General features: G+C 47.5%; 1 protein-coding gene across 5 annotated transcripts in view; it reads left to right on the top strand.

The window, feature by feature from the left end:
- LOC134948133 (sulfotransferase 1 family member D1-like) overlaps positions 1-24,911 on the top strand; it is a 183,742-nt gene that overhangs the window by 92,791 nt on the left and 66,040 nt on the right. The gene's annotated exons all lie outside the window — the stretch shown is intronic.

Genomic DNA, 24,911 nt, shown 5'->3' with positions numbered 1-24,911 from the left:
CCCATAGTAATCTATAAGTAATTTCAGCCATCATTAATATAACGGCCATACAATATTGGCCCTCATTACGAGTTGTTCGCTCGCTAGCTGCTTTTAGCAGCATTGCACACGCTAGGCCGCCGCCCTCTGGGAGTGTATCTTCGTTTAGCAGATTAGCGAACGAAAAATTAGCAGAACTGCTACTAAATAATTCCTTGCAGTTTCTGAGTAGCTCCAGACCTACTCAAAGATTGCGATCAGCTCAGTCCGTTTAGTTCCTGGTTTGACGTCACAAATACGCCCTGCGTTCGGCCAGCCACTCCCCCGTTTCCCCAGGCACGCCTGTGTTTTCATCTGACACGCCTGCGTTTTTTAGCACACTCCCGGAAAACGGTCAGTTACCACCCAGAAAGTCACCCACTTCCTGTCAATCACTCACCGATCAACACAGCGACTGAAAAGCGTTGCTCGGCCTTGTGTAAAACTGCATAGTTTTGTGTGAAAATACTTTGCGCATGCGTACTGCGGCCCGTACGCATGCGCAGAAATGCCGCTTTCTCACCTAATTGCCGCGCTGCGACCGAAAGCAGCTAGCGATCAACTCGGAATGAGGGCCATTGATTCCAGTTTGCCCCATTGGCCATAGTTTTACAAACCCCCTGTTACATTGCGCACATGCGGCCGGTAGCAGGCGATCACCTAGTGATCTGGACGTCATACTTTCCAGCTTACTCTGTATTGGTTACTAGATGTGTTATGTTGTATATTCTCATTGATGAATGTCTTATATACTGTACATTCTCTTCCATGTAATACCTGTTTTAATGTCACGTTATCATTTATTGTATATAAAACATAATGGCACATATAAAAAAAGTTCTCAATCCTAAAATACCAACAAGCTTTGTCTATAATACAGAAGACACTTACACAAAGTGTTGTTTTATTGAGACTGTTGATCTTAAAGTACATTTTCCACATATATTACATGTCTGCAGATTTATTTTTTTAAGTTGAATACTGCAAAAATGCTCCTCGCATACGTGTTCAGCCTGTGGGCGGTATGTATCAAGCATCGTAATTGCATGTGATGCATCCCGCCACTTTAGTAAGACCGTGTGCTTGAAAATAAAATCACAAATTACAGCTCCCGGTAAGAGCTATTGCGACCGGATGCGCCCTCGCTGCCTGCGCCAAGTGATCACAGATTGGGATTTGTCTCACGGGACCTGGGCCAATAGGAGATTTCCTCTTGCCATCAGTAACCGCCTTTTACGGACTCCACCCACTTTTCAGTGGGCAGGTATTTTGCTGCCACAACAAGGCTCCTGCCACGTGATATCTGGAACCACGTTTTTACTCAGGCTTCTACCACTGGCACCAGTTACCGCTTGCTGCTGTGTATGCGTGGACTCTGGACCGTCGACGGTTGACTTCCACTGGTCACTGACCATTGACCAGACCCTGCATCAGTAGCTGGCAGGGGGCGGAGCTTGGGGACGCTGGCCTCAAACCAGAACAGGCGGAGAACGGGACTGCGTGTGTCGCGTTCTTGTTTGTTGCAAGATGAAAGGCAATCGTCTTGAAGGTGAGATGTTTATTGTGCAAAAAGTCTTAAAGAAGACCCTTCCTCTCTACAAGCATTGCACCGAGGGTACAGCAAACAAGATGGTTACAGCAGATCTCTCACACAGATGTAAGATGGCGGGGTTGGCGGACACATGGTCGTACATTGAGGTGCGTAGTGTGATTAGATTTCTGCGTGTAAAGGGCGCATCAGCAGCTGAAATTCATCGCCATCTTGTGGTGTACGTTGATAATGTCATGTCACGGAAACAGGTTTTGGTTTGGTTCACTGTCTGTGGTGGATGTGGTTGGCCGACCTGAACGCTACTCATCTAAATCGCCTGTCCTGCCGTCATCAACATGACGGTATCACGGTACACTGTGACAAGTTGACGATAAATGTCAGCTGTTGATGTTCCCTTTAGATGCAGCAATCTGGTCACACTACGTACGTCAATGAGTGACCCTGTGTCCGCCAGGAGAGTAGGCAATGTTTGGAACTGATGACCTAATGGGGGAAAGGGATATACTAAGGTGTATATTCAATTGAGGTCGGATTCATTCCGACATGCATTTGTCGGAATGGATCTGACCAGGGCTATTCAATGCCCATCTCAAGTCGACTTTAAAAAAGTCGAATTGAGATGAGGGACCGGAGAGGGGGGACAGCAGCGCTGCAGGAGGATGTGGCACAGCCGCCAGACCTCACGGCAGCGTCCACCCGGCTCCGGCAAGCGGGACCTCACTTGCTGGAGCCGGGTGGACGCTGCCATGAGCGGCGGCTGTGCCACATCCTCCTGCAGTGCTGTGCTGTAGCGCTGCTGTCCCCCAGTCTGCCCGCGGCTCTCCCCAGTCTGCCCGCGGCTCTCCCCAGTCTGCCCGCGGCTCTCCCCAGTCTGCCCCCGGCTCCCCCCCCCTCTCCTCTTCTCAGGTCCCTCATCTCAGTCCGACTTTTTTTATAGTCAAACTGAGATGGTCGGAAACGGGGCCAAATCCTGTCAAATTTGGCCCCATTTCCCTCAGAAGCACGTGAATCGGCGGCTATACCGCCAATTCGTGTACTATTTGACAAGTCGAATTCCCCGACTTGTCGAATAAAAAAGCTGGGGACTGAATAGGCCGGAACCCCTTCCGACCTGAAAAATTCAAAAACTGCCGTCTTTTCAAAAAGACAGCAGTTTCACCCTTAATTGAATATACCCCTAAGTGAGGTCCTTGGAAGTACATCAGAATTGAACCATGCACGTTTCACTCTGCACAGGGCACCAGGCGAGGCTGCCATGTTGGGCGCACTACATTGGGTACACTGTGGAAATAAGCAATGCATGGGGATAAGACATACAAGGATGAAGTGAAGAGTGAACAAGATACCCACTGCACAGACAAGTCAGTGGGTTGCTCATCCTGCCCTTGGCAGTACCAGGCGGGACCACCATCTAGGGCACACTACATAGGTTATAGTGGGGTAAGATGAGCAATTCACAGAAGTGTAAAATGCAGCAGGCATATTAGAGAAAAAAGGAAAAGAACATGAGTTGGAGTCCATGATGTAGCACTGAGGACAGACAGTAGGTGGCGGTGTCCGCTTGGGGCATTTAGAAATACAACAGAATTTAAACTGAAAGAAATTATGGTTTCAGATTAATATGTTTCAACTGGCATATAGCAGAATGCTAAATCATATGTACAAAACCAGTGGGCAGCATAAAGGCGAGATCAGTAATATGAACGTTCAAAGTAATAGGGGGGAATTCAATTAGGCACCAGGTTTATTTGCACGATACCTACAGTATCTAATAAAAACAATGCACACATTGCTTTCAGCTTTGGAAACCCTGCAATGCAAAAAAAAAAAAACAGAAGAAGATAATCACCGTTCTGGTGGTCTCCCCTCTAACTTTGCACTGTGGAGGGGGCTGAAAAAAAGACAATGAGCGGTATTCAAATGATATATCACGCCTGTCGAAGTCGAAAATATTAGACCCACATGCATCACGTACAAACACCACACAGAGTGGCCTCCGTGCGTGTGCTTCTTCTGCCGTGCGTGCGCATACCCGCACATTGCGTATATTGGCTCACGAAGTCCTGCGTGGTATGAGTAAATACGGTAGCACACGCATTCGCATGGAAAAGCCACAAAGACATATCTGATATTTACTCCACATAGTGCATCATTTACACATAGCCTACACGCACCACACCAGCAAGTTACATTTACTTTGGAAGTATAACAACAGAGGGATTCAACTTTACAGGATATGAGGGGACAGAATTAGGTTAGGAGGTGGTGTTTGGTATCCAGCCAGGGGCGGATCCAGAAGAAAATGAAAGGGGGGGCACCATGATAGGGGAACGGTAATTGTTATATTTACATGCACCTAAGGCACGCGTGCTCCCAGATAAGGGGTGTGGTATCACAGGGGGCGTGGCCTCACAGAATACGCCATCAGGTAATGATTGGCTGTAGGAGCGCATCCTGGTTTATTGCCAATGTTTCACCCTCATGAAAAGGCTGATTGGGCCTTGAAATGTTGGTCACCTGTTCCATTAGGTATGGGAGCCTGGAAGGCACCCCGGCACAATATAATTATTATAGTTGGTGGTGGCAGGTGCAGCATACCTTGTTTTGGGCACTGCACTGAGACTCAGACTGCAGGACACGAACTGCCCATCTTTGATTAGCAGAAGCAGCCAGCTGGATCTCCAACAAGCAGCATAAGACATCTGCAGGACAGCCCTGTCACAGTCACACAGCATAAGACATCTGCAGGACAGCCCTGTCACAGTCACACAGCATAAGACATCTGCAGGACAGCCCTGTCACAGTCACACAGCATAAGACATCTGCAGGACAGCCCTGTCACAGTCACACAGCATAAGACATCTGCAGGACAGCCCTGTCACAGTCACACAGCATAAGATATCTGCAGGACAGCCCTGTCACATCACACAGCATAAGACATCTGCAGTACAGCCCTGTCACAGTCACACAGCATAAGACATCTGCAGGACAGCCCTGTCACAGTCACACAGCATAAGACATCTGCAGGACAACCCTGTCACAGTCACACAGCATAAGACATCTGCAGGACAGCCCTGTCACATCACACAGCATAAGACATCTGCAGGACAGCCCTGTCACACTCACACAGCATAAGACATCTGCAGGACAGCCCTGTCACAATCACACAGCATAAGACATCTGCAGGACAGCCCTGTCACACTCACACAGCATAAGACATCTGCAGGACAGCCCTGTCACATCACACAGCATAAGACATCTGCAGGACAGCCCTGTCACATCACACAGCATAAGACATCTGCAGGACAGCCCTGTCACACTCACACAGCATAAGACATCTGCAGGACAGCCCTGTCACAATCACACAGCATAAGACATCTGCAGGACAGCCCTGTCACAATCACACAGCATAAGACATCTGCAGGACAGCCCTGTCACACTCACACAGCATAAGACATCTGCAGGACAGCCCTGTCACAATCACACAGCATAAGACATCTGCAGGACAGCCCTGTCACAATCACACAGCATAAGACATCTGCAGGACAGCCCTGTCACATCACACAGCATAAGACATCTGCAGGACAGCCCTGTCACACTCACACAGCATAAGACATCTGCAGGACAGCCCTGTCACAATCACACAGCATAAGACATCTGCAGGACAGCCCTGTCACAATCACACAGCATAAGACATCTGCAGGACAGCCCTGTCACAGTCACACAGCATAAGACATCTGCAGGACAACCCTGTCACAGTCACACAGCATAAGACATCTGCAGGACAGCCCTGTCACATCACACAGCATAAGACATCTGCAGTACAGCCCTGTCACAGTCACACAGCATAAGACATCTGCAGGACAGCCCTGTCACAGTCACACAGCATAAGACATCTGCAGGACAGCCCTGTCACAATCACACAGTCCGCCTTCTCACAGCTGAGGCTGAGTGTGACTGCACCTAGCATGGTGGTAAAGGAAGTGGAGGAGGAAGCGCTGGGAAACTGTGTGGTGCAGTGAGGGCTAATGAAGCCTTCTGCTCCGTCATAAGTAACAGTCTTACTCTGCTGGCATTTGAACCCCGCGCCTGGGCTGGACTCTGGCCGGCTAGCAGTGGGGGAGGTAGGTTGCAGTGTGAGCACACAGACTTGCTGTTAGAGCCGCGGCGGGTCCTAGTGCCTGCCGGCTCTTTAATCAAATCTGACTGACGGAAATAGCAGTAGTGCTGCTGCTGTTCTCCTTTTGAAAAAATAAAAAGAAGTCAGAAATTACAGGGGGGGCATGGGCCCGAGTGACACCCCCCCCCCCCCTGGATCCGCCTATGTATCCAGCTGTACAGTATTTCAAGGGCAATATTCTGATGGCAGTTTGCAGAATGTAGCACGCTCCTGCGAATAGATATGTGCAGGAATACAATATTAATATTACACTGTATTTACTGTAGTGATGTGCACCGGGCATTTTTCGGGTTTTGTTTTGGATTCGGTTCCGCGGCCATGTTTTGGATTCGGACGCGTTTTGGCAAAACCTCACCGAAATTTTTTTGTCGGATTCGGGTGTGTTTTGGATTCGGGTGTTTTTTTAAAAAACCCCTAAAAAACAGCTTAAATCATAGAATTTGGGGGTCATTTTGATCCCATAGTATTATTAATCTCAATTACCATAATTTCCACTCATTTCCAGTCTATTCTGAACACCTCACACCTCACAATATTATTTTTAGTCCTACAATTTGCACCGAGGTCGCTGGATGGCTAAGCTAAGCGACACAAGTGGCCGACACAAACACCTGGCCCATCTAGGAGTGGCACTGCAGTGTCAATCAAGACAGGATGGCACTTCAAAAAAATAGTCCCCAAACAGCACATGATGCAAAGAAAAAAAGAGGCGCACCAAGGTGGCTGTGTGACTAAGCTAAGCGACACAAGTGGCCGACACAAACACCTGGCCCATCTAGGAGTGGCACTGCAGTGTCAATCAAGACAGGATGGCACTTCAAAAAAATTGTCCCCAAACAGCACATGATGCAAAGAAAAAAAGAGGCGCACCAAGGTGGCTGTGTGACTAAGCAAAGCGACACAAGTGGCCGACACAAACACCTGGCCCATCTAGGAGTGGCACTGCAGTGTCAATCAAGACAGGATGGCACTTCAAAAAAATTGTCCCCAAACAGCACATGATGCAAAGAAAAAAAGAGGCGCACCACAGGTATAGAATGTAGATGGATAGTATACTTAATGAATGACGACACAGAGGTAGGTACAGCAGTGGCCTACCGTACTGCTATATATAGTATACTGGTGGTCACTGTGCCAGCAAACTGCAAAACTAAAATGCACCACAGGTATAGAATGTAGATGGATAGTATACTTAATGAATTACTACACAGAGGTAGGTACAGCAGTGGCCTACCGTACTGCTATATATAGTATACTGGTGGTCACTGTGTCAGCAAACTGCAAAACTAAAATGCACCACAGGTATAGAATGTAGATGGATAGTATACTTAATGAATGACGACACAGAGGTAGGTACAGCAGTGGCCTACCATACTGCTATATATAGTATACTGGTGGTCACTGTGTCAGCAAACTGCAAAACTAAAATGCACCACAGGTATAGAATGTAGATGGATAGTATACTTAATGGATGACGACACAGAGGTAGGTACAGCAGTGGCCTACCGTACTGCTATATATAGTATACTGGTGGTCACTGTGTCAGCAAACTGCAAAACTAAAATGCACCACAGGTATAGAATGTAGATGGATAGTATACTTAATGAATGATGACACAGAGGTAGGTACAGCAGTGGCCTACCGTACTGCTATATATAGTATACTGGTGGTCACTGTATCAGCAAACTGCAAAACTAAAATGCACCACAGGTATAGAATGTAGATGGATAGTATACTTAATGAATGATGACACAGAGGTAGGTACAGCAGTGGCCTACCGTACTGCTATATATAGTATACTGGTGGTCACTGTGTCAGCAAACTGCAAAACTAAAATGCACCACAGGTATAGAATGTAGATGGATAGTATACTTAATGAATGACGACACAGAGGTAGGTACAGCAGTGGCCTACCGTACTGCTATATATAGTATACTGGTGGTCACTGTGTCAGCAAACTGCAAAACTAAAATGCACCACAGGTATAGAATGTAGATGGATAGTATACTTAATGAATGACGACACAGAGGTAGGTACAGCAGTGGCCTACCATGCTGCTATATATAGTATACTGGTGGTCACTGTGTCAACAAACTGCAAAACTAAAATGCACCACAGGTATAGAATGTAGATGGATAGTATACTTAATGAATGACGACACAGAGGTAGGTACAGCAGTGGCCTACCGTACTGCTATATATAGTATACTGGTGGTCACTGTGTCAGCAAACTGCAAAACTAAAATGCACCACAGGTATAGAATGTAGATGGATAGTATACTTAATGAATGACGACACAGAGGTAGGTACAGCAGTGGCCTACCGTACTGCTATATATAGTATACTGGTGGTCACTGTGTCAGCAAACTGCAAAACTAAAATGCACCACAGGTATAGAATGTAGATGGATAGTATACTTAATGAATGACGACACAGAGGTAGGTACAGCAATGGCCTACCGTACTGCTATATATAGTATACTGGTGGTCACTGGTCAGCAAAACTCTGCACTGTACTCCTCCTATATAATATTAATTATACTGGTGGTCCCCAGTCCCCACATTAAAATAAAGCAGCACACTGAGCACAGATATGGAGTGTTTTTCAGGCAGACAACGTATACTGGTGGTCACTGTCAGCAAAACTCTGCACTGTACTCCTGCTATATAATACAGCTGCTCCCCAGTCCCCACAATTAAGCAGTGTGAGCACAGATATATTATGCAGCACACTGAGCACAGATATGGTATGGAGCGTTTTTTTCAGGCAGAGAACGGATAAAAACTGGTGGTCACTTATCAGCAAAACTCTGCACTGTACTCCTCCTAACAGCTGCTCCCCAGTCCTCCCCACAATTAAGCAATAAAGCAATCAAGTTCAACAATAAACGGAGAGGACGCCAGCCACGTCCTCTCCCTATCATCTCCAATGCACGAGTGAAAATGGCGGCGACGCGCGGCTGCTTATATAGAATCCGAATCTCGCGAGAATCCGACAGCGGGATGATGACGTTCGGGCGCGCTCGGGTTAGCCGAGCAAGGCGGGAAGGTTCGAACCTGCCTCGGACCCGTGTAAAAAGGGTGAAGTTCGGGGGGGTTCGGTTTCCGAGAAACCGAACCCGCTCATCTCTAATTTACTGTACTCTTGATATTCGGCGGGAACCCAGTGGAGGACATCTGCAAGTGCACCTGGACCAGGCATCGCCCACCTATTCAAACCGACCTATGACCCCTCATGTACTGTAAATGCATACCTCCCAACTGTCCCGATTTTCGTGGAACAGTCCCGTTTTTTGGGGACTGTCCCGCTGTCCCACCCGCTGGCCACAGTGTCCCGCAGTCGGGGGGGGGGGGGGGCAGTTGGGAGGCTTAAGCACTCGCTGCCCTGCTTAGCAGAGCAGCGGTGGATAGACGCTGTGCGCATGCGCACAGCGTCTAATCACTGGAGTCAGAGGGAGAGGGGGCATGCCAGCGGCTCACAGAGCGCTGGGCATGCCCCCTCAGTGACGAAAATGGGGGCATGGCTCACGATCGCGGGTCCTCCATGAAACCACACCCCTTTTCATAGGCCACACACCTTTTTCTGGAGCGCGTGCGGCTTCGCCACGCATGTGTCCCTCTTTAGAGAGATGGAAAGTTGGGAGGTATGGTAAATGTTGTAGGGGTTTTTTTGCAAAGAAGCAAAAAGAGACTGTTTAGATGTCTTTCTGGGGCAATGACCAGCCCTTTGACCTATGGATGAAGAGATTACAGTTTCCTTTGTTTCATGCTTTGGACTATTGTATAAAAGCCAAGCCTCCTGGCCGGTTTCAGTCTCATTCTCTGAAGGTCATCTTTCCAGATTGACTGAGGACCGGAACCGGGTGGTGCAGGCGAACAAACGTTTGTATCCATTGGTTGTAGCTTTTCTCTTGTGTTATTGTATTTCTGTTGTACCCCCTTTTAAGTAAATATTTGTTGGACCACAACATAACATATACAATTGGTGTCGCATTCCTTTCCTGTTAGGGGTTATACAGTGTATTCCGCTGCACGTGTAGCTACTTTGTGCTTACAGCGCGACGGCGTGCTTATGCAACGTGTACGTATTTCATAGGGGTTTCACACACGCTCAGCGGTCGCAGCAGCCTGAACATTTGTGTATTTAAGATATTGCTTTTTCTTCCTGTAAGTTAAATGAACTTAACACGCCCAATCTCCTTTCTTAAATGATCCCTGTAGTCGCGCATATCACGCCCATAGTAATCAGGTTTAGCTGTGTACTGTAAAGGGTTTGGTGCCTCGCTACCCCAGGAGTAGCTTGCTGAAATGATTATACCACACCAATGAGGGCAGAAACAGAACGGGTGTGGAAGGGGGTGAAAAGAATTGAATACTGCCCAGTGATTTTTACAGACATCACCACAGTTCTTTTTCCCACTTTTAATATCCCAGCGATGCAGGGTTTTTTTGTTTTTTTTAAATCTCCCACACACAACTGAATTCCCCACACGGAGCCCAGATTTTAACAGTGGGAGCAGATATGGGGATTAGAAGACACATGGGGGGGATTCAATTGTTGCTTGTGCCCCCTGCTGAGCATCTATACTAATGGCCGTCTATCGGAGCTATTCAATTGTTGCTCTGATCAGATGCCCAATAGCAAAGTGGCAATTGCCGTCTAAAGTTCTCATTTGGATACCAAAAATTCCGAATTCAGGTGCCAAAACTATGGACTAAAGTGTGTGCTGCGGCTAATGGGCGTCTCATTGGAGCAAAAGTTGAATAGCTCCTATAGACGTCCTGCAGGGGGCGTGCGGCACAATTGAATTGACCTAAATAGGAGGGTAGGGGACAAGTGGTCAGTAGTTGATTAAAACAAAAAAAAAAAAAACAAGTAGGATTAAGGACTTCATTCAGACATGGACGCAGATCGTTGCATCCATAGCAAGATCTGTATCCATCTCCTCACATGCTTGGGGTTGCCCAGCACAGGGTAAGACCGCCCAGCATCTGTGGCGCCGCCTCACGATTTGTCCGCAATTTTATCTTCATGCTTTGGATGACATGCATAAGATGCAGGCTTGGAGATGGCAGGCCAGGTTTGCGTGTGCAGGCCTCTCAGATATTTTTTTATTTTTATTTACTTATTTCTCCTGCAGGGTCCACAGGTTATCCACAGGATAAACGTTGGGATATGAGGTAGCGTCAGCGGATTGGCACCAACGATCAAAGCTTTCGGCCTCCCAGAATGCAACGGGCCAGCCCCTATATCCCCGCCTCCTGGCTCAGGCAATTCAGTTTTTTTTGTTGGTGCGGCAGGAGCCGGACCACGATCTTTGGCCTGCTGATTTTGGCAGCCATAAGCTTGTTATTTAATTTATTTTTATAGTCTTACATTTTTTTTAGCGAGTTTTCTAAAAAGCGTCTTACATGCACCTTAGAAAGAGTCACTCCAACAACTCACTGCCGGGTCGCGACAACACTTACTCAGGTGTACAGTGCTGTTTCGGCGGGCGTCTGTGTCGGATGTACTAGCAAGACCAGCGGACGTTACCAGGCTGTGACCAGAGCACGGGGAGAAGGTAAGGCGTCAGTTCCGCTTAGGGGGGGGAGATGCAAGACACAGCCGCACTGTTTTCGTGAGGAGACTACCGAACAGTAGCTGATGCGGCTGCCACCTCGGATGCACCAGCGCTAGGCCCCAGGGATCATAGGATCCAAGGATTAGTGTGTACACTACAGGTTGAGTATCCCATATCCAAATATTCCGAAATACGGAATATTCCGAAATACGGACTTTTTTGACTGAGAGTGAGATAGTGTAACCTTTGTTTTTTGATTGCTCAATGTACACAAACTTTGTTTAATACACAAAGTTATTAAAAATATTGTATTAAATGACCTTCAGGCTGTGTGTATAAGGTGTATATGAAACATAAATGAATTGTGTGAATGTACACACACTTTGTTTAAAGCACAAAGTTACAAAAAATATTGGCTAAATGACCTTCCTGCTGTGTGTATAAGGTGTATATGTAACATAAATACATTCTGTGCTTAGATTTAGGTCCCATCACAATGATATCTCATTATGGTATGCAATTATTCCAAAATACGGAAAAATCCGATATCCAAAATACCTCTGGTCCCAAGCATTTTGGATAAGGGATACTCAACCTGTATTAGCATCTGGATCCACTCAGCGTTCACTAACGTATTGATCGATCCTGGAAGCGGGGTGAAGTCTCCCTGTATCCCACTCTCCTGAGCCGTGTGATACAGCACTACGTCTCTACCTACCATTAGGTACGAGTAGTTGGATAAGTGCCTGATGCATATGAGTCTGTAAACTATTGCTGCTATTTCTTTTGCTGTGCGACTGAATATGTTTAAAGTCCTATATAAGGTAATGCAGTAATATGTTTCTCATACGTCCTAGAGGATGCTGGGGATGCTTCAAGAACCATGGGGTATGGACGGGATCCGCAGGAGACATGGGCACACTATAAGACTTTGAATGGGTGTGAACTGGCTCCTCCCTCTATGCCCCTCCTCCAAACTCCAGTTAGATTCTGTGCCCAGTGAGACTGGATGCACACTGAGGAGCTCTCCAGAGTTTCTCTGAAAAAGACTTTATTAGGTTTGTTATTTTCAGGGAGACCTGCTGGCTACAGGCTCCCTGCATCGTGGGAGTGAGGGGAGAGAAGCAGACCTACTTCTTAAGAGTTCAAGGGTTCTGCTTATTAGGCTACTGGACACCATTAGCTCCAGAGGGTTCGATCACTACGGTACGCCTAGCTGCTTGTTCCCAGAGCCGCGCCGTCACCCCCCTCACAAAGCCTGAAGACAGAAGCCGGGTGAGTATGAGAAGATCTGAAGACTTCAGTGATGGCATAAGACGGCGTTTGAGGTACCGCGCAGCGGCCGCGCTGCGCGCCATGCTCCCATACATGACACAGCACTGCAGAGCGCAGGGGGTGCACCCTGGGCAGCATGAACACCTCAAACTGCACAGGCATAAGTTATAACAGTGCCCGGGCACTAGTTAAGGGACCCCGCCAGTATAAACATAATTTTAAGCAGGACTGAAGCGCGCCATGTAGTGGGCGGGGCTTAGCCCACACAGCTCTGACCAGCGCCATTTTCTCTTCACAGAAAGCTGCAGAGACGCTGGCCCTGTCCTCCACACTGCTGTACAAGTAACAGGGTGCAAAACGGGGGGGGGGGGGGCACAAGTAATTTGGTGCTGATTTGTATATATAAAAAGCGCTAACAGGTCTGGGCAGTCATTTTACTGGCTTCAGTACCGGGATAGGCGCTGGGTGTGAGCTGGCAGAACTCTCTCTGTGTCTCTATTGCAGGCTTTATTGTGGGTCTGTCTCCTATAGCCCCAGTGTGGTTGTGGGTGTCGGTACGTGTGTGTCGACATGTCTGAGGCTGAATGCTCTTCCCAGGAGGAGGCTGGAGTGGGGACAGAAAATACTGTGAGAGTGACCGTGTCGGCACCGCCGACGGATGATTGGGTGAATATGTTGAGTGTTTTAAACGCAAATGTGACTAAGTTGACTAAGAGATTTTATAAATCTCAGTCTAAGAACCAAACATGGAGGAAATCCATGGAAGATGCTTTGTCACAGGCCCAGACCCCTTCGGGGTCACAGAAACGTGCATTTACCCAGATAGCAGATACAGATACCGACACGGACTCTGATTCCAGTGTCGACTATAGTGATGCCAGATTACATCCGAAACTGGCTAAGAGCATTCAGTACATGATTGTGGCGATAAAAGATGTATTACATATCACTGAGGACCCTGCTATTCCTGATACTAGGGTCTGTATGTATAAAGGAAAGAAACCTGAGGTAACGTTTCCTCCCTCTCATGAACTGAACGCACTTTTTGAAAAGGCATGGGGAAATCCTGACAAAAAGATACAGGTTCCCAAAAGAATTCCAGTGGCATATCCGTTCCCCTCTGGGGACAGGGAAAGGTGGGAGTCAATCCCCACGGTAGACAAAGCTTTATCGGGTCTATCCAAAAAGGTGGCGCTTCCGTCCCCTGACACGGCAGCCCTAAAGGATCCTGCGGATCGTAAGCAGGAAAACACCCTAAAATCTATGTCACTACTGGGTCGCTACTCAGGCCTGCCGTTGCTGCGGCATGGGTGAGTAGCGCTATTGAAAGGTGGGCAGATAACTTGTCATCTGAGGTAGATACCCTAGACAGGGATAGCGTGCTTTTGACTTTGGGTCACATCAGGGACGCTGCAGCATATTTAAAAGAAGCTGTGAGGGATATTGGCCTTTTGGGATCAAGGGCCAATGCCATGGCAGTCTCAGCAAGAAGAGCATTGTGGATTCATCAATGGAATGCTGATGCTGACTCTAAGAAGGCATCTCTACCGTTTAACGGTAAGGTCTTGTTTGGTGACGGTCTCACTGACCTAGTATCTACGGCTACCGCGGGTAAGTCATCGTTCCTGCCTTATGTTCCTGCACAACAAAAGAAAACGCCCCACTATCAAATGCAGTCCTTTCGGCCCAATAAATACAAAAAAGGAAGAGGGTCTTCTTTCCTTGCTACGAGAGGAAGAGGAAGGGGGAAAAGGTCACAGGCTGTGGCAAGTTCCCAAGAGCAGAAGTCCTCACCGGCTTCTACCAAATCCACCGCATGACTTTGGGGCTCCTCTGAGGGAGTCCGCACCGGTGGGGGCACGTCTCAAACTTTTCAGTCAGGTCTGGGTGCACTCAGACCTGGATCCTTGGATATTAGAGATAGTAGCCCAAGGGTACAAATTAGAGTTTCAAGACGTGCCCCCTCACCGATTTTTCAAGTCGGCCTTGCCATCTTCTCTTCTAGAAAGGGAAATAGTAAGCGCTGCGATACTAAAGTTGTGTCAAAATCAAGTAATTGTCACGGTGCCCCCGTCACAGCTGGGGGAAGGGTTTTATTCGAGCCTGTTCGTGGTCCTGAAGCCGGATGGCTCAGTCAGACCGATTCTGAACCTAAAATCCCTCAATTTCTTTCTAAAAAAATTCAAATTCAAGATGGAATTTCTACGTGCAGTGATCTCCACGCTGGAAGAGGGGGATTTTCTGGCATCGGTCGACATAAAGGATGCATACTTGCATGTCCCCATATTTCCTCCGCATCAGGCTTACCTGAGATTTGCAATACAGGATTGTCATTACCAATTTCAGACGTTGCCGTTTGGTCTGTCCACGGCTCCGAGGATTTTCACCGAAGTAATGGCGGAAATGATGGTTCTCCTGCGCAAGCAGGGAATCACAATTATCCCGTACTTGGACGATCTCCTCATAAAGGCGAGGTCCAAGGAGCAATTGTTGAAGAATGTTGCCCTTTCACTGACGATTCTGCAACAACACGGGTGGCTCCTAAATTTGCCAAAATCACAGTTGGATCCAACGACACGGCTGTCGTTTCTGGGTATGATTCTGGACACAGAATTGCAGAGAGTTTTTCTTCCAATGGAAAATGCTCTTGAAATACAGAACATGGTAAAACAGATTCTGAAACCAACAAAAGTGTCCGTTCTTCAAGGCACTCGGTTGCTGGGAAAGATGGTGGCGGCCTACGAGACCATTCCGTATGGCAGGTTCCATGCCAGGGCGTTTCAGTGGAACCTGTTGGACCAGTGGTCCGGGTCTCACCTGGACATGCATCGGAAGATAATTCTATCTCCCAGGACCAGAATCTCCCTTCTGTGGTGGCTGCACAGTTCTCACCTTTTGGAGGGGCGCAGGTTTGGGATTCAGGATTGGATCCTGGTGACCACAGATGCAAGCCTCCGAGGCTGGGGAGCAGTCACACAGGGAAGAAACTTTCAGGGAAAGTGGTCGAGCCAGGAAGCTTGTCTACACATAAACATTCTGGAATTAAGAGCCATTTACAACGGCATACTGCAAGCTGAACATCTTCTTCAGGTCTGCCTGTCTTGATTCAGTCAGACAACGTGACAGCAATGGCGTACATAAACCGCCAAGGCGGAACAAGGAGCAGAGCGGCGATGGCCGAGGCCACGAAGATTCTTCGCTGGGCGGAAAGACATGCCAGCGCTCTGTCAGCAGTCTTCATTCCAGGAGTGGACAAATGGGAAGCAGACTTCATCAGCAGACACGATCTCCATCCAGGAGAGTGGGGTCTTCATCAAGAGGTCTTTGCAGAAGTGACAAGTCGTTGGGGAGTTCCTCAAGTAGACATGATGGCGTCCTGCCTCAACAAGAAACTTCAGAGATATTGTTCCAGGTCAAGGGACCCTCAAGCGGTAGCGGTGGACGCCCCGGTGACACCGTGGGTGTTTCCGTCGGTCTATGTGTTCCCTCCACTTCCACTAATTCCGAAGGTGATAAAGATTATAAGAAGAACAAGAGTTCAGGCGATACTCGTTGTTCCGGACTGGCCAAGGAGGGCCTGGTATCCAGATCTTCAGGAGTTGCTCATAGAAGATCCCTGGCCTCTTCCTCTACGAGAGGACCTGCTACAACAAGGACCGTGCGTGTATCAGGACTTACCGCGGCTGCGTTTGACGGCATGGCGGTTGAACGCCAAATCCTAGCCCGAAAGGGTATTCCCAGTGAAGTCATTCCCACGCTTCTTCAAGCTAGAAAATAAGTAACGGCAAAGCATTACCACCGTATTTGGAGAAAATATGTGTCTTGGTGTGAATCCAAGAAGGCTCCTACGGAGGAATTTCAGCTGGGGCGGTTGCTCCATTTTTTACAAGCAGGTGTGGATGCGGGCCTAAAGTTAGGCTCCATTAAAGTACAAATTTCGGCCTTATCTATTTTCTTTCAGAGGGAGTTGGCCTCCCTTCCAGAAGTTCAGACCTTCATGAAAGGCGTACTGCACATCCAACCTCCCTTTGTGCCCCCAGTGGCACCATGGGATCTTAATGTGGTGTTGCAGTTCCTGCAATCTCATTGGTTTGAACCTTTGCGTAAGGTTGAGTTAAAATTCCTTACTTGGAAAGTAGTCATGCTGTTGGCCTTGGCATCCGCAAGGCTGGAATCTGAATTGGCGGCTTTGTCGCACAAAAGTCCCTATTTAATCTTCCATGCTGATAGGGCGGAGTTGAGAACTCATCAGCAATTTCTGCCAAAGGTGGTTTCTTCGTTTCACGTGAACCAGCCTATTGTGGTGCCAGTGGCTACTGACGCCTTGGCGGAATCAAAGTCTCTTGATGTGGTCAGAGCTTTGCAAATCTATGTCACCAGAACGGCTCAAGTTAGGAAAAACGAGGCTCTGTTTGTCCTGTATGCTCCCAACAAGATTGGGGCTCCTGCTTCCAAGCAGACTATTGCACGCTGGATCTGTAATACGATTCAGCAGGCTCATTCTACGGCAGAATTGCCGTTACCGAAGTCGGTGAAGGCCCATTCTACCAGGAAGGTGGGCTCATCCTGGGCGGCTGCCCGAGGGGTCTCGGCATTACAGCTTTGCCAGGCTGCTACTTGGTCAGGATCAAACACCTTTGCGAAGTTCTACAAGTTTGATACCCTGGCTGAGGAAGACCTCTTGTTTGGTCAATCGGTGCTGCAGAGTCATCCGCACTCTCCCACCCATTCTAGAGCTTTGGTATAAACCCCATGGTTCTTGAAGCATCCCCAGCATCCTCTAGGACGTATGAGAAAATAGGATTTTAATACCTACCGGTAAATCCTTTTCTCTTAGTCCGTAGAGGATGCTGGGCGCCTGTCCCAGTGCGGACGGCATCTGCAGTTATTGGTTGTAGTTACGCACATGTTGTGCTGAGTTCAGTCCGTCTGTGACTGTTGTTGATCATGCCGTTGCATGCGTTGTGTTGAATGCCATGTTGTACGGCGTGTTGGTGGTGTGAGCTGTATGAATGCCAAATTGATTTCTCACAAATATTTAAAATGCCCGCTCTAATATATATATTGCAGACGCCAGGCACATCTTATTACCATATACGATAAAAGTGCGCTGTACATCGCAAAACACTGTAACCCATAAGAGAAAACAATACACCCACACATTATCTGAGTTCCAAAGCTCATTGATGTATATATTTGTTATTAAAAAGGATATGGATTCAATATATATTACAAAGTACAGTATACCTATAGTTACAACTCATACAGTAAGCAGTTAAAACATACAATTACATACAGTTACATACAATTACAGATACAATTACAGTTACATACAATTACAGATACAATTACAGTTACATGCCAGCGATACAATACCATTCCCTCAATGTATCTTATATCTCTCTTTCTCTGTAAATTAATGCTGGGACTCCATCTTCCTCTGTGACCAGTAAGCAAGTAAGTGACCTCCTATGTGGTCAGCTTATGTCTCATCTAGTTTCTGGGGGAGGGGACTCTGAGTCACCAGTTTCTTTGCATATGCTAATCAGGTTCAGCCTTGAAGACATCCAAAGGGCTGGCCTGAGCTCCCTGTCCACTATAACATTCATTGTTCTAACAAAGTGATTTTAGCTTTTATACATGTAATCATAACTATTCGCTGCAATGTCCCACAACTTCATAACAAGTATCAAATTAATCTACACATTAAGCTGGTTGTTTTTATAGTAAATATGACAGGTCTATCTTGCTTCGTTCAAATAATACACATTCATGACATTAATTCATTAGATAATTTTAAATCATCATGATGTCTGTCGCTTAATATTATTATAATTATGTACTGTATGAAATAAGTGTCGAATCCATCTCTGTGGCATGTCCGTGTAAATGCGTGTGTTACCATATATTGCTGTGCTCGCTGCGCGTATTTGCAAGTATAGCGACTTAAATGTGTGTAGTTTGTATGTTCTCTTTATGTAATATTTTTGACTTTGACAGCTGGTATGTATCTCACCTTGGTTTAAAAACGTTAAATAAATCCTTTTCCTCGAAATGTCCGTCTCCCTGGGCACAGTTCCTATAACTGGAGTCTGGAGGAGGGGCATAGAGAGAGGAGCCAGTTCACACCCATTCAAAGTCTTATAGTGTGCCCATGTCTCCTGCGGATTCCGTCTATACCCCATGGTTCTTGAAGCATCCCCAGCATCCTCTACGGACTAAGAGAAAAGGATTTACCGGTAGGTATTAAAATCCTATTTTCTCCTACATACTTGAAATGTATCTGTAGTTGAATATGTGCTCATATTGCTTATTATACTAATGTATAACCTGTGACTGATTGCTAGTGTGATTGCTGACTTTACTATTTCTGTCAGTTTCTGTGTATTCCAATCCTCAATGCTGGTGCAAAGGAGGGAGGGATCGGATTGTATGTCACTTTAACAAGTTATAAAGTGATTTCAGTCACAAATTGTTTAGTTAACACTGTACAGGTGTGTGATTTGTTTATCATGTCTAAGAGAGGCAAGGGTGAAGAGGATACACTCTCCACAGCAGCACCAACACTCACTTCATGTTTGTCTTGCAAAACTGGGTTAACCTCTCAGGATCTGGTTCAAAATGGATTATGTGCAAACTGGTTTAGCTTTCACCAAAGCCTCCTGAATAATCCAAGGCAGGCACAGGTTCAAGTTGAACCCCCATGGGCTACTTTTGCACAGACATTATCCAGTATAGCTGAGTGCTCCTATGCCATGGATAGGTTACCCTATTAACCCTTACATGCAACATTCCCCCTGGGGTTTATCACATCCAGTCAAGGAATCTGCAGCCTATCAACAAAAACAGGCTGAAAGGCCGGTGGAAAGTAAATCACATAGACATGAAACAACATCTTCACAATCTACACATGTTTCAGATGGGGACTCATCGGAAGATGAGGACTCATAACACTCCGGGTCTGCATACAGAGACGAGAATGAAGTTCTCAGATAAGTGGACATACCTGAGCTAATTAGTGCTATGAAAGCCATTCTATCCTTAGAGGAAGCAACAGAGCCTTTGTTAAAAAAATCTAAGGCACCTATGTTTAAACGTCCCAAAACAGTCAGGACTGAATTTCCTGGGTCAGAACAGCTGACGTAAATTATGCAAGAGGCTTGGGTAACACCCAGTAACAAGTTTAGAATTCCAAAGAAATGGAATTCCCATTATCCTCTTCCAGCTGGGGACTGTTTAAAAAGAGCGGTGGCTCCCAAGGTAGATACACATGTCATTCGATTGGTGCGAAAAATAAGATTTTACTTACCGATAAATCTATTTCTCGTAATCCGTAGTGGATGCTGGGGACTCCGTCAGGACCATGGGGAATAGCGGCTCCGCAGGAGACAGGGCACAAAAGTAAAAGCTTTAGGATCAGGTGGTGTGCACTGGCTCCTCCCCCTATGACCCTCCTCCAAGCCTCAGTTAGGATACTGTGCCCGGACGAGCGTACACAATAAGGAAGGATTTTGAATCCCGGGTAAGACTCATACCAGCCACACCAATCACACTGTACAACCTGTGATCTGAACCCAGTTAACAGCATGATAACAGCGGAGCCTCTGAAAAGATGGCTCACAACAATAATAACCCGATTTTTGTAACAATAACTATGTACAAGTATTGCAGACAATCCGCACTTGGGATGGGCGCCCAGCATCCACTACGGACTACGAGAAATAGATTTATCGGTAAGTAAAATCTTATTTTCTCTGACGTCCTAGTGGATGCTGGGGACTCCGTCAGGACCATGGGGATTATACCAAAGCTCCCAAACGGGCGGGAGAGTGCGGATGACTCTGCAGCACCGAATGAGAGAACTCCAGGTCCTCTTTAGCCAGGGTATCAAATTTGTAGAATTTTACAAACGTGTTCTCCCCCGACCACGTAGCTGCTCGGCAGAGTTGTAATGCCGAGACCCCTCGGGCAGCCGCCCAGGATGAGCCCACCTTCCTTGTGGAATGGGCCTTGACAGATTTAGGATGTGGCAGGCCTGCCACAGAATGTGCAAGTTGAAATGTGCTACAAATCCAACGAGCAATCGTCTGCTTTAGAAGCAAGAGCACCCAGTTTTTTGGGTGCATACAGGATAACAGCGAGTCAGTTTTCCTGACTCCAGCCGTCCTGGAAACCTATATTTTCAGGGCCCTGACAACATCTAGCAACTTGGAGTCCTCCAAGTCCCTAGTAGCCGCAGGTACCACAATAAGCTGGTTCAGGTGAAACGCTGACACCACCTTAGGAAGAAACTGGGGACGAGTCCGCAGCTCTGCCCTGTCCGAATGGACAATCAGATATGGCTTTTGTGAGACAAAGCCGCCAATTCTGACACTCGCCTGGCCGAGGCCAGGGCCAACAGCATGGTCACTTTTCATGTGAGATATTTCAAATCCACAGATTTGAGCGGTTTAAAATGTGATTTGAGGAATCCCAGAACTACGTTGAGATCCCACAGTGCCACTGGAGGCACAAAAAGGGGGTTGTATATGCAATACTCCCTTGACAAACTTCTGGACTTCAGGAACTGAAGCCAATTCTTTCTGGAAGAAAATTGACAGGGCCGAAATTTGAACCTTAATGGACCCCAATTTGAGGCCCATAGACACTCCTGTTTTGCAGGAAATGCTCACCTCCTTCCTGGCTTTGACCAGGGTAGGAATGACCTCTTCCGGAATGCCTTTTTCCCTTAGGATCTGGCGTTCCACCGCCATGCCGTCAAACGCAGCCGCGGTAAGTCTTGGAACAGACCTGGTACTTGCTGAAGCAAGTCCCTTCTTAGCGGCAGAGGCCATGAGTCCTCTGTGAGCATTTCTTGAAGTTCCGGGTGCCACGTCCTTCTTGGCCAATCCGGAGCCACGAGTATAGTTCTTACTCCTCTACGTCTTATAATTCTCAGTACCTTGGTTATGAGAAGCAGAGGAGGGAACACATACACCAACTGGTACACCCACGGTGTTACCAGAACGTCCACAGATATTGCTTGAGGGTCTCTTGACCTGGCGCAATACCTGTCCAGTTTTTTGTTCAGGCGGGACGCCATCATGTCCACCTTTGGTCTTTCCCAACGGTTCACAATCATGTGGAATACTTCCCGATGAAGTCCCCACTCTCCCGGGTGGAGGTCGTGCCTGCTGAGGAAGTCTGCTTCCCAGTTGTCCACTCCCGGAATGAACACTGCTGACAGTGTTATCACATGATTTTTCGCCCAGCGAAGAATCCTTGCAGTTTCTGCCATTGCCCTCCTGCTTCTTGTGCCGCCCTGTCTGTTTACGTGGGCGACTGCCGTGATGTTGTCCCACTGGATCAATACCGGCTGACCTTGAAGCAGAGGTCTTGCTAAGCTTAGAACATTGTAAATTGCCCTTAGCTCCAGTATATTTATGTGGAGAGAAGTCTCCAGACTTGATCACACTCCCTGGAAATTTTTTCCCTGTGTGACTGCTCCCCAGCCTCTCAGGCTGGCATCCGTGGTCACCAGGACCCAGTCCTGAATGCCGAATCTGCGGCCCTTTAGTAGATGAGCACTCTGCAGCCACCGCAGAAGAAACACCCTTGTCCTTGGAGACAGGGTTATCCGCTGATGCATCTGAAGATGCGATCCGGACCATTTTTCCAGCAGATCCCACTGAAAAGTTCTTGCGTGAAATCTACCGAATGGAATCGCTTCGTAAGAAGCCACCATTTTTCCCAGGACCCTTGTGCAATGATGCACTGACACTTTTCCTGGTTTTAGGAGGTTCCTGACTAGCTCGGATAACTCCCTGGCTTTCTTCTCCGGGAGAAACACCTTTTTCTGGACTGTGTCCAGAATCATCCCTAGGAACAGCAGACGTGTCGTCGGAAACAGCTGCGGTTTTGGAATATTAAGAATCCACCCGTGCTGTCGTAGAACTACTTGAGATAGTGCTACTCCGACCTCCAACTGTTCTCTGGACCTTGCCCCTATCAGGAGATCGTCCATTTTCTTTGAAGAAGAATCATCATTTCGGCCATTACCTTGGTAAGGACCCGGGGTGCCGTGGACAATCCAACCGGCAGCGTCTGAAACTGATAGTGACAGTTCTGTACCACAAACCTGAGGTACCCTTGGTGAGAAGGGCAAATTGGGACACGGAGGTAAGCATCCCTGATGTCCCGGGACACCATATAGTCCCCTTCTTCCTGGTTCGCTATCACTGCTCTGAGTGACTCCATCTTGATTTGAACCTTTGTATGTAAGTGTTCAACTATTTCAGATTTAGAATAGGTCTCACCGAGCCGTCTGGCTTCAGTACCACAATATAGTGTGGAATAATACCCCTTTCCTTGTTGTAGGAGGGGTACTTTGATTATCACCTGCTGGGAATACAGCTTGTGAATTGTTTCCACTACTGCCTTCCTGTCGGAGGGAGACGTTGGTAAAGCAGACTTCAGGAACCTGCGAGGGGGAGACGTCTCGAATTTCCAATCTGTACCCCTGGGATACTACTTGTAGGATCCAGGGGTCCACTTGCGAGTGAGCCCACTGCGTGCTGAAACTCTTGAGACGACCCCCCCCCACCGCACCTGAGTCCGCTTGTACGGCCCCAGCGTCATGCTGAGGACTTGGCAGAAGCGGTGGAGGGCTTCTGTTTCTGGGAATGGGCTGCCTGCTGCAGTCTTCTTCCCTTTCCTCTATCCCATGGCAGATATGACTGGCCTTTTGCCCGCTTGCCCTTATGGGGACGAAAGGACTGAGGCTGAAAAGACGTTGTCTTTTTCTCCTTTATACGGCAATACTTCCATGTGCCGTTTGGAATCTGCATCACCTGACCACTGTCGTGTCCATAAACAACTTCTGGCAGATATGGACATCGCACTTACTCTTGATGCCAGAGTGCAAATATCCCTCTGTGCATCTCGCATATATAGAAATGCATCCTTTAAATGCTCTATAGTCAATAAAATACTGTCCCTGTCAAGGGTATCAATATTTTCAGTCAGGGAATCCGACCAAGCCACCCCAGCGCTGCACATCCAGGCTGAGGCGATCGCTGGTCGCTGTATAACACCAGTATGTGTGTATATACTTTTTAGGATATTTTCCAGCCTCCTATCAGCTGGCTCCTTGAGGGCGGCCCTATCTGGAGACGGTACCGCCACTTGTTTTGATAAGCGTGTGAGCGCCTTATCCACCCTAAGGGGTGTTTCCCAACGCGCCCTAACTTCTGGCGGGAAAGGGTATACCGCCAATAATTTTCTATCGGGGGAAACCCACGCATCATCACACACTTCATTTAATTTATCTGATTCAGGAAAAACTACAGGTAGTTTTTTCACACTCCACATAATACCCTTTTTTGTGGTACTTGTAGTATCAGAAATATGTAACACCTCCTTCATTGCCCTTAACAAGTAACGTGTGGCCCTAAAGGAAAATACGTTTGTTTCTTCACCGTCGACACTGGAGTCAGTGTCCGTGTCTGTGTCGACCGACTGAGGTAAAAGGACGTTTTAACGCCCCTGACGGTGTTTGAGACGCCTGGACAGGTACTAATTGGTTTGCCGGCCGTCTCATGTCGTCAACCGACCTTGCAGCGTGTTGACATTATCACGTAATTCCTTAAATAAGCCATCCATTCCGGTGTCGACTCCCTAGAGAGTGACATCACCATTACAGGCAATTGCTCCGCCTCCTCACCAACATCGTCCTCATACATGTCGACACACACGTACCGACACACAGCACACACACAGGGAATGCTCTGATAGAGGACAGGACCCCACTAGCCCTTTGGGGAGACAGAGGGAGAGTTTGCCAGCACACACCAAAAACGCTATAATTATACAGGGACAACCTTTATATAAGTGTTTTTCCCTTATAGCATTTTAATATATATAGTCATATCGCCAAATAAGTGCCCCCCCTCTCTGTTTTAACCCTGTTTCTGTAGTGCAGTGCAGGGGAGAGCCTGGGAGCCTTCCCACCAGCATTTCTGTGAGGGAAAATGGCGCTGTGTGCTGAGGAGAATAGGCCCCGCCCCCTTTTCGGCGGGCTTCTTCTCCCGTTTTTCTGAGACCTGGCAGGGGTTAAATACATCCATATAGCCCCCAGGGGCTATATGTGATGTATTTTTAGCCAGAATAAGGTACTATCATTGCTGCCCAGGGCGCCCCCCCCAGCGCCCTGCACCCTCAGTGACCGCTGCTATGAAGTGTGCTGACAACAATGGCGCACAGCTGCAGTGCTGTGCGCTACCTTATGAAGACTGAAAAGTCTTCTGCCGCCGGTTTCTGGACCTCTTCACTTTTCGGCATCTGCAA

This window comes from Pseudophryne corroboree, chromosome 8 (genome assembly GCF_028390025.1).
Source record: "Pseudophryne corroboree isolate aPseCor3 chromosome 8, aPseCor3.hap2, whole genome shotgun sequence".
In the NCBI taxonomy this organism is placed as follows: Eukaryota; Metazoa; Chordata; class Amphibia; order Anura; family Myobatrachidae; genus Pseudophryne; species Pseudophryne corroboree.
This window is presented reverse-complemented; position numbering and strand designations above follow the sequence as displayed.